The 16,101-nt window shown below is 48.4% G+C and overlaps 1 protein-coding gene across 1 annotated transcript in view; it reads right to left on the bottom strand.

Moving 5' to 3' along the window:
* Nucleotides 1–15,666, bottom strand: part of PPP6R2 (protein phosphatase 6 regulatory subunit 2) — a 62,608-nt gene extending 46,942 nt beyond the window's left edge. Inside the window, exons 1-2 of the mRNA XM_037048883.1 lie at nucleotides 15,434–15,666; nucleotides 226–352 (exon numbers count right to left, since the gene is read on the bottom strand). The gene's annotated coding sequence lies outside the window, so the exon portion shown is untranslated. The remainder of the gene's footprint in view (nucleotides 1–225; nucleotides 353–15,433) is intronic.
* Between the last annotated feature and the right edge of the window lie 435 nt (nucleotides 15,667–16,101).

Raw genomic sequence — 16,101 nt, forward strand, 5'->3', positions numbered from 1 at the left:
CATTTTATCTGGGTCACCCTCTGGCTTGGAGAGGCCAGGAAACTTTTCCACAACACAGCATCTCAAAACCAGACTCAGAAGGATCAAAATATATCCAAAAGACAATAGACTGTCTGCACTCTCAAAACTGAATCTCCACTCTCCCCTGTCTTTGAACTCCCCCTTACACGATACATCTGCACAAATTTCACAAGCAAGCACAATCAAAAAGGAAAATCATCTTACCTTCTGTGGAAACTTCTTATTTAAATGTTGTATTCAGGCAAAATATAAAAACATTTGGCGTTTTTTCTTGGAGTATATGCAACTTTAAGAAAAAAATTTTCATTCAGTAGGTTTATAATCTCTTCACCTGAAAAATAAAAGAGAAAAATGTTCTTTTAAAGTCTGCTATTGTAAAGTAAATTACCAAAATGGTATGAAAGGGGGAAACAAAAGTTAGTATCTTTATAGTATACAAATCATCAGAACGCTCCAGGATGAAGGAGCCACAAAGGTTTCTCGTTCTCTCGCCATTTCTCCGTTGCAGAGAGCCTGGCCCCGACGACAGGTGCCCATCACCCTCTCTGGGTAACTAGCTCAGTGGTTGGGGCTGTCATGCATGGACATCAAGGACGTGGGAAGGATCTCTATGCAACTGTCCTGTTTCACAACTTTACACTGTCACCTTAAGAAACACATATTCCTGCTCAATGGGTTAGAGCATCGTCTTGACATGTCAAGGCCATGGGTTCAATCCCCAGTCAGGGCACACACAGGAAGCAACCAATGAGTACATGCATAAGTAGAACAACAAATCAATGTTTTTCGCTCTCTCTAAAATCAATAAACAAATTTTTTTTCAAAAAAAGAAACGTACATTCCTGGTCCCAAGGTGATAGGTACTCCATCACAACCTCTCTGAATACCATGTCCAAGTCAAGTGACCAGCACTGAGAGGTGAGTGACTGACTCCAAGGCCTAACACAAAAGCAGAATCACGTGAAGCCTGGGACCACTCACTGCGCATCTGCAGGTCATGATTTTGCCTTTTGAAAATCGGACTTCAGTAACAGTGAAGGATATTATTCTAGAATATGAGGCAATCGTCAAAACTAATATTTACATCACTTTGGATCCAATTAGAAGAAATCAAATGGAAAGAGAAATTTTTGAAGCTATTGAGGAAATAGGAATACGGACTGGTATTAGATGATACTAAGGAGTTACCATGAATTCCCTTAGCTGAATAATGAGATGGTAGCTATACCTTCAAAAATAAAAACTGCCCTTATTTGAAAGTGAAGTATTCATGATGAAGTGACATTACTTCTGGGATTTGCTTTTTAAATACTTCAAAAAACAAGAACCAAACAAAGTTTGAGTGTCAGAGGGAAAGGGACAGGTGAACAAGAAATGGCAAAAGGTCGGTCACTGCTGCAGCCACGTGGCAAGTGCACTGGTAGTCATTCTAACACGTTCTCCATATCTGTGTGTTTTTAAATTGAATGTATTAGGGTGACACTGGTTAATAAAAAATCACGTAGGTGTACATTTGCGTGTTTTTAAATTTCACATAAAAATCAAGCAAAAAAAGGCAATCAAAGTTGTTCTAATAAGCCAGAAATGAGTCAATGTTACCTTCTAAATAGGTAAATCTTACATCTAACATTTCATAATTCAAATTATTAAGGTAAATAATTCAACGAAACTGGCTTTTCAGCACTTTATACAAAGTTTTCAAAATAAGAAAGTATCTCTAGTCTCAGTGAACTGAGTGCCAGCCTGTGAACCAGAAGGTCGCAAGTTTGATTCCCAGTGAGGGTGTGTGCCTGGGTTGCAGGCCAGGTCCCCAGTTGAGGGCGTGTGAGAGGGAATGGATCAATGTATCTCTTGCACATTGATGTTTCTCTCCCTCTCTTTCTCCTTCCCTTCCCTCTCTCTAAAAATAAATAAAGAAAATCTTTCTTTAAAAAAAAAAAAGAAAGTACAAATTTGACTCAGCAGGAACTGCAGGACGAATGGGCACCTATGCCCCAAACAGCCAGGACATCAGGAAGGACACGCAGCCAGGGAATGAGCGTACCTTCTGAGCAACAGGCATGCATCCTGAGCACTGTCACCCCCCATACCCTCTCGCTGTCACCTGTGTAACAAAGCGCACAAGCCTCCTGTCACCTGTGTCCTCCAGCCCAGACTGTCGTCACAGGTCTGTCCACTTACCATGCCCTCGGGATCTCATTCCTATGAAGTCCTCCTCCCAAGCCCTGTCCCTATCTCCTTTTCTAAACACAGGAATGCCCTGATGACCACCCAGGCAAAGGCCACCTCTGCCCTCCCAGCCAACCCAACCAGAGAGGGGGTCAACATTCTCATAGGTCCCACGATTTTAAAGACCACTTTATAGCTTCGTTCTAAAACTTGTTTTTGACCCTTTTGCTTCTGGCCAAGATCAAATTAACAGAGATTTACCTTCCCACCTGCAACAACTAAGGAAAAAAAAGGGTAAGGACAAAAGGGTAAAACATATGAAATGCTTTTCAAGACTCGGGATACCGGGCAATGAAGAGCAGTGGTCCCTGATAGAAGGCACACAGGAGGAGCCCTTTCCCTGCCCAGCTTTCTGCCTGGACAGTAGTCCTGGGCCACAGCAGTGGAGCCCTGGAGTTCCCCAGTGTCCTGAGGCCAAAGTGCTGCCTTCAGAGGCAGAACACTGCAGAACACAGGGCAGCACGGAGGGGCACAGGCTCCAGCCAGGTCCTGACTGGCGCCCCAAGTGCAAGGCGGACAACCCAGCCAGGCAACACATCGCTGGAAAGAGTTAACACAAACAATCCTCAGAGTTCACATGGAGCCAGGGACAGTCACACTCACAGTCACAGTGGAAAACCTCCTAATTCTCAGGGAACTGGACAAAGTACTCAGAAGACTTTTGCCTCAGGTCGGGGCAAAATTAGCCCTAGACTAAACCTTACTCTGGCCCCACCTAACGAAGCTTAAAAGTAAGACCCACCCGAATCAAACTGTTTCCAAGTAATTTAACCCCATCCCAGAACAAAGGTCAAGAATATTTATAGAAATACAAAAATACCCAGCATCCAACAACATAAATTCAGTGTCTTGGCATCCAATCAGACATTACCAGGCATGCGAGCAAGCAGGAAACCAGGAACTACAATGAAGAGAAAAACCAATCGAAACGAACCCAGAACTGACACCGTGACAGAACTAGTAGACAAAGACACTTAAACAGTTGTTACTGTTTTCCATATCTTGAAAAACCTAGAGAGAAGATTAGACATGTCAACTGCAGACGTGAAAGATACACAAAGACCCACATAGAATCATAAAAATATGCAACCCAAAAAAGGCAGAGAAAGAGGAAAAGGGAACAAAGAACACACTGCACGTTCCCTTAGCCCTCTACTCCAGGACGCCTTACGCACAATACAATTTCGGTCTGCTTCTCCCCCACCACCCCCACCCCTGGCTCTCTAACCTCACCAGCACTTACCACTTCCTAAACATGCTGAGGTCTCCCAGCCAGCACTGCACATGGGCCCTTCGCCTGAAACGCTCCTCCTCCCGCCTTCCCTGCGAGGCAAAGCCCTGCCTGTAAAGCCCTGCCTGCTCTTCAGTCCAGACTCCAACCACCACCACTGCTGTGGAGCTTCCCCGAGTCCCTCGCCAGCACTCACACGAGGGTCTGTTTACACCCCTTTTAGAGAATCACATTATAATAACCTGGTTTTAGATATTTTATTTATTTTAAATTATAAAACATTTTTAGAATTCAAAAAGGTGCACAGAAGAGTATGACAAATACAATAAATGTTAAAAAATTTTCACACATGCCTCCTTAAAATTTTTTTCTATTTTTTAAAGATTTTATTTATTTATTTTTAGAGAGAGGGGAAGGAAGGGAGAAAGAGAGGGAGAGAAACATCAATAAGAGAAAGAGACATAAATAGGCTGCCTCCCACACGCACCCTGACCTAAGACTGAACCTGCAATCCAGGAATGTGTCCCCACAGGGAATTGAACCAGCGACCCCTTGCTCCCTTGCTTTATGGGATGACACCAACAGAGCCATATCAGTTAGGGCAAAAAAAAAAACTCTAATACATTGAGAAACCACAATCCATTCCCCTCCCTTCCTCCTCAAAAATAATCTTTAACTTGTAGTATCTATAATTGCATTCTTTCACGACTCATGTACCTATAAGTAATGCACTGTTTTATGAATATACTGAAATACTTTTGTAACATACACATGGGCTCTCCAACTGTTTTAAGCTCAACTTCATACTGTAAAAAATGATCTATTCCTACAGAGGCACTTTCAGGTTGTTTCTGATTTATCACTATCACACACGAGGCTGCCTGGACACTCTGACACGCAGGCTCCTGCACAGTGAGTGTTCCTCTCCTGGGCGCGGAACCGCTGGCTCACAGGACGGACGCCTTCTGGGTGGGCGGACATGAGTCCGTTGCCTCCAGAGCGCCGTGCAGCCCACACACAAGCAGTTCAACACAACCCCAGTTCACAGGGGAAACCCAGGGGACTGGCCCAGGCTATAGGTTAATAAATGTCAGTTCTCGAACTTGAACCCAGGTTGGCTGACAGCAAAGTCCATGTTCTCTGTCTCCACGTGACACCAAATTCTAGCCCAGTCAGCAAAGGAAACAAGGAGGTGTCCAAGCAGGTGCAGAAGCCGTGAGGCAGGTGGAAAGAAATCACATGAGGCACTGCCCAGGGCTGCATGGGCCAGGGAGGGCCCTCGGCAGAGCTGGGTAAGGGACAGAGCAGGGCTCACGTCTCGAGGGGAAATGAGGCCTGGCAAGAGAGGTCTTCAGAGTGGAGCAATGGTTTCTTCGTGGGTGACAAAATGTTCTGGAGTTAGTGGTGATGGCTGCACAAACTTGTCAATATACTAATAGACACTGAACTGTACACTTTAAAAGGGTGGATTTTATGTGAATTATATCTTAATAAGAAAAAATGGAGCAGTCAGTGGGCTGACAGTGGGAGTCAAATTCCTGAAGAGGCCCTCCCAAAGGTCTGACTGTCAAAAGAGGCCCAGACAGAGACCCCCAGGTGTGGAGAGAGAGAATGAGAGCCAGACCCCCACAGGACAGGGCCTCTAGCAGAGAGGACAGGTCCCACAAGACTCCGCAGGGGCCCCTGTGAGGGCGGTGGCCTGGCAGGCTCACAGGCCCAGAGCATCCTATCTTCCAGCCCTGAGGACCGAACCACCCAGTTTCCTGTGCCTGGGGAGTCCCTAGCACATGGATAAAGACACGGAGCTCCAGGGTGGAAGGGCTGACTGGGGCAAAGTTCAGGGAGTGCCTGGTGCTGTTGGCTTCGGCGGTGCTTGTGCAGTGGGAGGCGTGACTTCTATGGAGGCAGTGTGCCTGGAGGCTGAGACCTCGGCTCCACAGCCACACCACTTACGGACCTGAGTCTTTTGAACTGTCTCTGTGTCAGCCTTCCCAAGTGTAAAACTCAGATGACGGCAGTGGACACCTCACCTCAGGGGTCAATGTGAATAGGAGACGAGGTGATCTGCATAAAACACTCGGCACAAGTGGGCCAGCAGTGAGTGCCTAGTAAGTGTCCGTGACTGTTACCATCGGGGAGCAGGGGCCATCAGCCAGAGAAGGCTTCCCTGAGGAAACCTGGCTTGAGCTCCCCTCACTTCAAATTCATGACCATAAGCCTCAAGTGTACATTAATACAGCCTGATGACCCACTCTCACTAGGAAGCTTGCTTCCCTCCTAAAGCAGTTGTGACAAATTTCAGGTGAGCACAAAGTCGATATAGCTCCTGGCATCTGACCATCCCGTAGCTCCTATGACCTGCTGTAACCACCAGAAGCTGGCATGACAGGGACAAAGGGGACAGCTGCAGATTGAGCCTCTGCGCCAAGAGCTTCACAGTTTCTACCCTCAGCCTCTTGGAAGCTTGTGACCAGTGTGAAGACCCATCCAGCGACCCTAGGGTGACAAGACCCTGCAGAGAGGCCAGCCAAGGCCCCCCGTCAAGTATGAAGCAAAAAAGAGTCATCCGGCTGAACCCAACCCCAGCTGGGCACAGCCCACAGACCCACAGTGGGAAATGAAGGTCGCTGTTTTAAGTCACTGATTACCGGAGTGGGCTGCTGCAACAGGTAATGAACGTAACAACCATTTGACTCCTTCTACTCTTTCCTCCACCCTCCAGCATCCTCACACCTGAAATCAAAGAAAGAGCAAAACGTCCTTCCTGTTATGATGGAAAAGGATCCTCATTCCCAAAGGCCAGTCCCTCCCCCACTCTCCAGTCCCCAATCCTCCCCCTTTCCAAGGCTGCTCCTCTGTGCTGCTCTCCTGTCTGTGTGCATGTGCGTGCACACACGTGCACCACCACCCCCGCTCCACAGACATTTCTCTAATCCCTCCTCACAGTGAAGCTTCCTCAAGGAGCAGTCTCCTTTTGCTGCCCCCAATCCCACCCCTCCTGTCGGGCCTCTCACCCCACCATCTCCCACACTGCTTCTGTCGGGGACCCCAGCAGCTGCTCGAACCACCTCTCATCCTCACCTTAGCCAACACCTCACAGCCTGAGGTGGTGGGAGTCACGGCCTCTCTTAGGCCCCTGGACACCACCCCCTCCTGCAGAGCTACCCCCATCAGCCTCCACCTCCTGTGCACGGACGTGCCCCTTGTCAGGTCCTGGTCTCTCTTCTCTCCCAGTATGTGTGGCCACACTGTATCTGTGTTGGGCATATACAGTGCGGGGCTGACAGGTCCAGGCTGAGAGTTCTGGTGGAGCAGCTTGCTGATAACAAATCATGGACAAAACATTAACAAGGGCTAAAATAGTAACAAGGCATTGCAGACCCACTGCAGACCCACTGCAGACCCACAGAAACTGGGGGGACCGGCACCATGGTCAGAAGGGAGCAAGACTGTGAGCTCCACACTGGGGCGCCGCGTGGCTCGGGGCTGCGGGGCTGCGCTGCTCAGGTCAGTGGGATGGACAGCGCCTCCACCGTCTCACCACTGGCGGACAGAAGGTCAGAGGCTGGGGTGCAGAACAGCTGAAAACCAAAGGGCAAACTCCTAAAATCCGCACTAAAATCCCTCCCAAATCCTTGGCTTGCTTCTCAACCACACACAGTGGGATGAGAGGCCAGGAACCAAACAGAAAAAAGTCAAACTCCCAGAAACAAAGTAGAAAGTAGCAGCTGGGGTGGAGGTGGGAAGAGCCTGGCAAGAGGCACAAACTCAGCTGGAAGCGAAGCTGGTCCGACACAGGGAGTGTGGCCCACGGCAGGCACTGTGTGGCACAACTGAAGGTCGCTAAGAGGGCGCAACTCAGATGTTTCCACAAAAAAGGGAGCATGCGAGGTGACAGATACGATCATGAGCTAGATGGGGAGAATCCTTTCACAATGCATACGTTTATAAAACTATGATGTGCTTTAAATGTCTTACCAATTACACCTCAATAAAGCTGAGAAAGAAAGACAGACGGAGGAGAAACAAATACAGACAGACACGGAACCACCAAGCAGAAGGCAGCTGTTGTGAGGCCAAAGAGATAAGCCAAGATTCCAGCAGCTGGCCAACAATGGGAGACAGAGTTTGTAGTTTAAGCTCTTCCACAAAAAGGCATTTCCCCAGAAACCCGAGAAGGGTCATGCCTTACGAGTGGAAACCACGGTCCAGAGCAAGGGGCTACACTCTGACACTTAGGCAGAAACAAAACAGACCCACCCTGGAGAAGTGTCTGCAGGACCACAGCGACCCCCCAGTGATCTCACAGCTGGCCCGAGAAGAATGGAGCCTTCTCTAAAAGAAGGGAAGCTCAAACGGGGTCTCCAGAATGTACTGTCTGCGATGTCCATTACACAATACAGCCCAAAGCCCCTACACACGCCAAGAAGAAAAGTTGTGACCCCTCATCCAGAGGGGAAAAATCTGCAGACTCCACAAATGACCACATGTTGGACCTGGAGGACGAGAACTTCAAAACAGCAATTAAAAACATGTTAAAGGGCCCCGGCTGGTGGAGCTCAGTGGATTGAGCACGGACCTGCGAACCAAGGAATCAGAGGTTCGATTCCCAGTCAGGGCACATGGGTGGGTTGCGGGCCAATTCCCAGTAGGGAATGCACAAGAGGCAACCGTACATTGATGTTTATCTCCCTCTCCTTCCCTTCTCCCTCTAAAGATGAATAAATGAAATCTTAAAAAAATATGTTGAAGGATTCTGAGAGGAAAAGGGCAGAAGGGATAAACAGGTAGGAAATTAGAAAAGACTTGCTTTCAAAGAAGAACCAAAAAGAAATGCTAGAACTAAAAATATAGTACCTGGAATTGAATGTCACTAGGTGGAATTAATAACAATGAACACAGAGAAGAAAAGCAATAAATTTACAAAATATACTCATGTAAACAGTGAGAGAAAATAATTTTTAAAATACTGTCGTGCTAAGCACCTGTGGGACAATATCAAACGATCTAAAATAGACCAGAGCGCCAAAGGGAAAGGAGAGCAAGGCAAAAGCCAGAAGTTTCCAGGGCCTGCGAACCACACGATCCCGGTCCGATTCCCAGTCAGAGCACATGCCTGGGTTGCAGGCCGGTTCCCTTCAGGCCACCTCCCAGCAGGGGACGCACAAAACGCAACCATACATTGATGTTTCTCTCCCTCTCCTTCCCCTCTAAAGATAAATAAATAAATAAAATCTCTCCAAAAAAAAAAGCCAGAAGTTTCCAAACTTGATTAAATACGTCAACTCAGAGAGCCAAAGGACTAAATAAACCCTAGGTAGGGTAAGTACCAAAAACCCAACCTTAGAAAATTACCATCAGCCCTGGCTGGTGTAGCTCAATGGATTGAGCGCGGGCCTGTGAACCAGAGGATCGCAGTTCGATTCCCAATCAGGGCACATGCCTGGGTTGCAGGCCAGTTCCCAGCAGGGAATACACCAGAGGCAACCATACATTGATGTTTCTCTCCTTCTCTCCTTCCCTTCCCCTCTAAAGATAAATAAATAAAATCTTTAAAAAAAGAAAGAAAGAAAATTACCATCAAACTGAAAAAGAAAAAAAATTAATCAAAATAGAGAATTTATTTACTTAACAAAAATAAATAAAGTATCTTAAACACAGGAGGTATCAGGTGAACGATAAAATGACAGCTGACTTCTCACCAGAAACAACAGACACACAAAGACACTGGAGTAACTTCTGTAAAGGGGTGAAAGAAAAAACTGCCCACCTAGAATTCTGTATCCATCAAAAATTTCCTTCAATGCTTATGAGTAAATAAAGACCTTTTTGGACAAACAGAAGCTGAGGGAATCTGTCCCCAGCAAACCCACAACATAAGAAACACGGAAGGAAGGAAAGGCAGCTCAGCCACCGAGGTACACCAAAGTTGCGGGTTTGATCCCCAGTCATGGCACATACAAGAATCAACCAATAGATGCATAAATAAGGGGAATAACAACAAACACATGTCTCTCTCTCCAAAATAAGTAAATAACTTTTTTTAAAAAAGAAAGAAATGCTCCCATTTAGAAATGTTATCTGCAAAAACAGTGAAGAATTTCCCAACTCATCCTATGGGGCTAGTTATCCCGATACCAAAACCAATGATATCACTGGAAAACAGAATCGCGTGTAAGCAAATATCTCTTATGAATACAGACGCAAAATCCTCAACAAAACACTAGCAAACCAAGGCCAGCCACACACAAAAAGGGTTATTTATACACTACACCAAAAAGATTTTTCTTAAGAATGAAAGGTTGCTTTGTCATGACCAGTGTGGTTCAGGTGGCTGGGCTTCAGTCCCACAAAGCGAAAGCTTGCTGGTTCGATTCCTGGTCAGGGCGCACCCCTGGGTTGCAGGTTTGGTCCCCAGTCAGGCCCTGTATAAGAGACAACTGATCGATATTTCTCTCTGACACATTTTTCTCCCCCTCTCTCCCCCTCCCTTTCCCGCTCTCTAAAAATAAGTATAATAAAATCTTTTTTAAAAAAAGAACACAAGGTTGCTGTAAAACCTGAAAATCACTAATATAAGGTAGCTTATCCATAGAATAACAGACAGAAACTAAATGATCATCTCAACAGCGGCATTGTACACAACCCAACACCTTTCATGGTAAAAACACCCCCCACAATCGGACTAGAGCGCAACTTCCTCAACCACTGAAGAGTCACCATCCCCACTCCCAGTCAGCACTGGACTAGAGACGCTAGCCAGCACAACAGTGCGAGAAAGAGAAATGAGAGGCACACAACTGGGGAGGGAACGTAGGGCTGTCTTTATTTGCAGATGATACGATTGTGTACCCGGAAAACCCAAAGTGACACGCCCACTGTGAGAGCTGATGACTGTGAGAGCTGATGAGTGAGCTGGGAGGAGCTGCAGGCCCATGATCAGCACCCGCAAACCGACTGTGTTTGTGCATCACTAACAAACAACTGAAAAACAATATAAAGTATTTTAAATAACATCAACAATATCAAATATCTATAAATATACTGGATTAAAAAAGTACACCATCATACTGAAAACTACCGAAAAACTGAGAAAAATTAAAGATTTAAATAAATGAAGAGATATACCACGAGCACAGACCAGAAGACCTGATGTTAATTCAGTTCTAAAATTGATCTATAGATTCAAAGTAATCCCAAACTCCCAAGAATTTTTGTACAAACTGAAAAATGTATTTCAAAACTGGCAGAAAATTCTATAGAGAATAAAAGTGAAGGTCTTGCCCTGGCCAAATGGCTCAGTTGGCTAGAGCGTTGTCTGGATAGGCCAAGTTGTAAGTTCAATCCCCGGTCAGGGCGCAACCAATGAGTGCATAAATAAGTAGAACAGCAAACACATACACACACACACACACACATATAATAAATACAGTGAAGTAAAGGGAAGGTCTTACATCTGATTTTAAGACTTATCATTAAGTTACAGTAATTCAGAGTGTGGTGTTGAAAATCAGACCAATACAACAAGACAGAAAGCCCAGAAATAAGCTTAAACACATATCTTCATGTAATTTGTAACAAAGGTTCCAATGCAATTTAATGGAGAGAGTCTTTCAACAAATGATGCTAGAGTGATTATATAACACGTATGGAGAAAAAAAGTACCCTGATTCCACCTCACCAAGAAAATAATGCGAGATGGGCCATTCAGAAAGTAGATCAGGACCTGGCTGGTGTAGCTCAGTGGATTGAGCACGGGCCTGTGAACCACACGATCATGGTTCGATTCCCAGTCAGGGCACATGCCTGGGTTGCAGGCCAGTTCCCAGCAGGGGACTCAAGAGAAGCAACCACACAGTGATATTTCTCTCCTTCTCTCCTTCCCTTCCCCTCTAAAGAGAATAAATAAAATCTTTTAAAAAAAAGAGAGAGAGTAGATCAGTATTTGCTCGGAGGTGGAGTGGCAGGAAAGGGTGGGAGGGAGAAACCCCAAAAGGGCATGAGGAGACTCAAGGGGTGACGGATATGTACACTGTCCATTTTAAAAAGATTTCATGCCCTGGCTGGTGTAGCTCAGTGGATTGAGCGCAGGCCTGTGAACTAGACAATCACGGTTCGATTCCCAGTCAGGGCACATGCCTGGGTTGCAGGCCAGTTCCTGGCAGGGGCCAGTTCCCATCAGGGGATGCACGAGAAGCAACCATACATTGATGTTTCTCTTCCTCTCTCCTCCCCTTCCCCTCTAAAGATAAATAAATAAAGTATATTAAAAAAAAAAAGATTTCATTCACTGCCCTGGCTGGTGTAGCTCAGTGGATTGAGCACGGGCCTGTGAAGCAAAGGGTCACCGGTTCAATCCCCAGTCAGGGCACATGCCTGGGTTGCAGGCCAGTTCCCAGCAGGGGGACTCACGAGAGGCAACCATGCATTGATATTTCCCTCCTTCTCTCCTTCCCTTTCCCTCTAAAAATAAATAAATAAAATCTTTTTTAAAAAGAGAGAAACAAAGCCCTGGCTGGCGTAGCTCAGTGGATTGAGCACGGGCCTGCGAACCAGACGATCGCGGTTCGATTCCCAGTCAGGGCACATGCCTGGGTTGCAAACCGGTTCCTTGCAGGCCAACTACCAGCAGGGGATGCACAAAAGGCAACCATACATTGATGTTTCTCTCCCTCTCTCCTTCCCCTCTAAAAATAAATAAATAAAACCTTTAAAAAATATATAAATAAAAATAAATCTTTAAAAAAATAAAAAGAGAGAAACAAACAGGTAAACCATAAATAGGAAAAAATACTCACCTCTCAATTCCTCTCCTCCTCCTACTTCCTGTGTATGTCTGCACACATATCATCATCATGAAGGTGTCAACTAGAATATATTTTTATTTTCTTACTTCTTATTTTTTTAAGTAGTTTCTGTTCCCAGCTCCAGGGTGTCAAGGTTTTTGTTCTCTCTCTCTCTTTTTTAACATTTTATTTATTTATCTTTAGAGGGAAAAGGGAAGGACAGAGGGAGAGAAATATCAATGTGTGGTTGTGTCTCCTGAGTCCCCTGCTGGGAACTGGCCTGCAACCCAGGCATGTGCCCTGACTGGGAATCGAACTGCGATCGTGTGGTTCTCAGGCCCGTGCCCAATCCACTGAACTACACCAGCCAGGGCTAGAATACATTTTAAAAACTCCTAAAAAGGAATAATAAAAAGACAAACAATTCAATAAAAAGTGGGCAAAAGACCTGGCAGATCACAAGAGATATACAAATGGCCAATAAGCACATGGAAAGCTGCTTATCATTGTTATTCATCAGAGAAATGCATATTAAACCCACAGTGAGGTACCACTGCCACCTGAATGGCTAAAATTAACAACACGGAATATACCAAGTGCTGACATGGATGTAGAGAAGCCGGGACTCTCATGTATTTCTGGCAGGAATGTAAAGTGGTACAAATTTTGAAAACTGTTGGGCAGTTTCTAAAAAAGTAACACACACACATATACTATGACCCAGCAATCCCACCCCTAAATATTTACCCAAAAGAAGTAACACATGTCCACAAAAGAAGTGCATAAGAATTGTCAATGACTTTAGTCATGACAGCCAAAAAGTAAAAGCAACCCCAAATTCCATCAAAAGGGAAAGAGATAAGCAAATGATATTTTCATACAAAGTATTACTCAAATAAAAAGAACATTACAGACATAGGCATCAAAATCAATAAATCACAAAAACATTACACTGAGCAAAAAAAGACACAAAAGAGCATATGCTTTATGACTCCATCTACATGAAGTTCAAGAACCTGCAAAATTAGTCCATAATGATAAAGACCAGAAATATGGTTGCCTTGGAACTTTGAGGGGTGGTGTAACAACTGAAAAGGAACACAACAAAACATTCAGGGTGGCTGAAATGTTCTGCCTCAGCATAAGTGATGGACACTCGTTAAAATCCTTCATGTTTATATTCTTAAGATCTGCACATGACGTTGGGAATAACAGAGCCAATAATTTTAAAAATGTCTATTTTTAAAGAAACAAAAGACTCTACACTCGCACATTCTGCGCTAACAAATGAGGGCGGCTGGCTGTGCGGGGATACGACATGACTTCCCAGAGGAAGCAGATGGCTGAGGGATGGGGTGAGAAAGAGGCTGACTTCCTGACACAAACTCTGGGTTTTCTGAACTGGGTGCCCTGTATAGAGCACCGTGAACACAGCCCACCCACTCAGTTACTGTGACCCCAGGGATGGTAATTTGTCCGTGCCTCAGTGTTCCTACATGAATCGGAACAGGAATATCAAGAGTAACTACATCACTAAGTTGTTCTCAGAATGAAAGGACTGCTGGGTCAGATGTCAGAAGGTAGAACTCAGCACTGGTTTTCACTCTCTGGTTTAGAGTAAATTCCGCCCAATCATGTACCTACTTTATGTCAAAATGTTACATCTCACAAGGATACAAGGATAATAAAGGGTAAAGCACCGGGCTTTTTAAAAATAAAGCTTTATTGGAATATACATATGTGCACACAAAAAAGTACCCGGTATACAGTCAGTTATCATTATTACCCAAGATTTAAAACAGTATTTTCACAGTCAGAGCTCAGTTTCTTCTTCTCGGCTCCTGTTCACAGAAAGTGTTTAACATAGCAGCGCACAGTGAGTGGTCAGTTCTTGTTTCCTGCGCGCACGCGTGTGCGTGTGGAGTGAACAGCCATGCCCAGGGCTGAGCACCATCCCGGCCAGGGTGATGCCTGCCGCCTGGCTGCCCTCTGGCTCCAGCTTCTCCCGCGAGAACCCCACCTCCGCCGGCCCAGACGAAGCCGTGCCTTCCGCCCCCCGCCTTAGACAGGGTCTTGGGCCCCCCACCTGCTCCGTCAGCCGGAGTCCACGCTTCCCCTCAGCTCAGCCAGCCCCAGCAGCTCTGCCCCCAAAGCCTCCCCTCGCCGACCACCCAGGTGTACACAGCCACGGCCACTCCCAGCGACCCTCTCCTCTGTCTCGCGTGTCCCACGTCCCACGTCACCAGAACAGCACTCCGAGACGCCAGCTCCCGCCCAGGGCCCCTCAGACTCCGGCGTGCGACCCGCAGGACACAGCCTGGCGCGCAGGCCAGCGCTCTGAGGCCGGCTCCGTGCACCCCGTCCTCGGCCCCGCGAGCCTTATCTGGGTCCCGCAGGGGCTCCCTCCCCCCGCCCCCCCCCCAGCAGAGCCCGTCGGGCCAGAGTTAGAGGAGCCCAGCCGAGAGCGACCCAGAAAGAAGGGACCGGGAGGAGACTGAACGGCCCGCAGTGTGGGTGACGGCCCGCCCGGGAGGTCGAGGGGAGGGGACAGGGGCTGGAAGAGTGATAGGCCGGAGAAGGCCCCCGGAGACCAGACGGGGCACGGAGCCGCGGCAGCCGGCGGACCCCTGGTGGGAGTGACGCGGTGGGAGCTGCGGGGCCCGGGCCCGGGGCAGCCGCTGCGCCCCGCGAGCGCTCAGAAGCAGGGGGATGGCCGTGCAGGTGGGAAGGACTCGGAGTGGCCGGAAGGGCGAGCGGGAGGCAGCGCGGCGACAGCGGGGGCAGTCGGGGGACCGGGAAGGGGCCGGCGGTGAGCGGCACCTGCGAAGGGAGAGGGGATGGGGGCGGCGGTGAGACGCGACACCGGGAGGGCACGCCGACGGCGGGCGGGGTCCCTGACTGGGTGCGGGGAGCCAGGGCAGCGCTCCCCACGGGCAGGGTCCTAACGCGCGGGTCACGGGTGGGGGGCCGACAGGCAGCGGGGTGCTGACGGGGGGGGACACTGACGGAGCGGACGTGACGGGGGGGACGCAGACGGCGTGTCACAGAAGGAGGTCACTGACGGGACAGGGCGGTGGGCGCCGACACCGAAGCATCGACGGCGGGGTGCACTCCCGGGGCACGGACGAGCGCGGGCGCTGAGTCGCCTGCGGGCGGCCGCACTCACCTGCCCCGTGGGCCGGGCGTCGCGGCGGCTCCTCGGAGGCCCGGGTGGAGGCCAGGGCGCTGGCGGAGGCGAAGCCCGGGCGGCCAGGGGCGGGCCGCAGGCACATGGGCCCGGCCGGGCGCGGCGCCTACAGACACGGCGCCCACGAACACTGCGCGGGCCGGCCGGCGTAGGGGACCGGCTGGGGCCGCGAGTGGCACTCCGGTCACCCCAAAATGGCGGCTGCGTCGCCGAGCGCGCGCGCGCTGTGGGCGTGGCCTCACGGGGCCGCGCTCGCTGGCGCCGCGGGATGGGGCGGAATCATCGGGGGCGGAGTCCGTGAACTTCGGTGATGGGGTCCAGCAGTGGCGGGTGCGAGGTGGCTCGGAGGCAGCTTCCCGTTTTTGTTTTTCCCGCTGAGGTATTGCTAAATTTCTGTGCGAGCATAATCAACTTCTTATGAGACAATGCATGTGCCCCTGTTCTCTAAGGGTGCCTCCCGCTCTGGAAAATCCTCTCCCACCGGGGCATCTGGATGGCCTCTGAACTCCTTAGACAGGTAGCCTAGACACGGCCAGAGCAAGAGTGGATGTGGATCCCCCCCTCGTCTACGGCTGTTTCCTAATTGAACTGGGAGCGCCTGAGCAGCAGCCGCCAGACTTACTGTTTTTCCCAGGTATTTCGAAGAT

This window comes from Sturnira hondurensis, unplaced genomic scaffold (assembly GCF_014824575.4).
Source record: "Sturnira hondurensis isolate 20B ecotype Veracruz unplaced genomic scaffold, ASM1482457v3 Scaffold0000780, whole genome shotgun sequence".
NCBI classification, from domain to species: Eukaryota; Metazoa; Chordata; class Mammalia; order Chiroptera; family Phyllostomidae; genus Sturnira; species Sturnira hondurensis.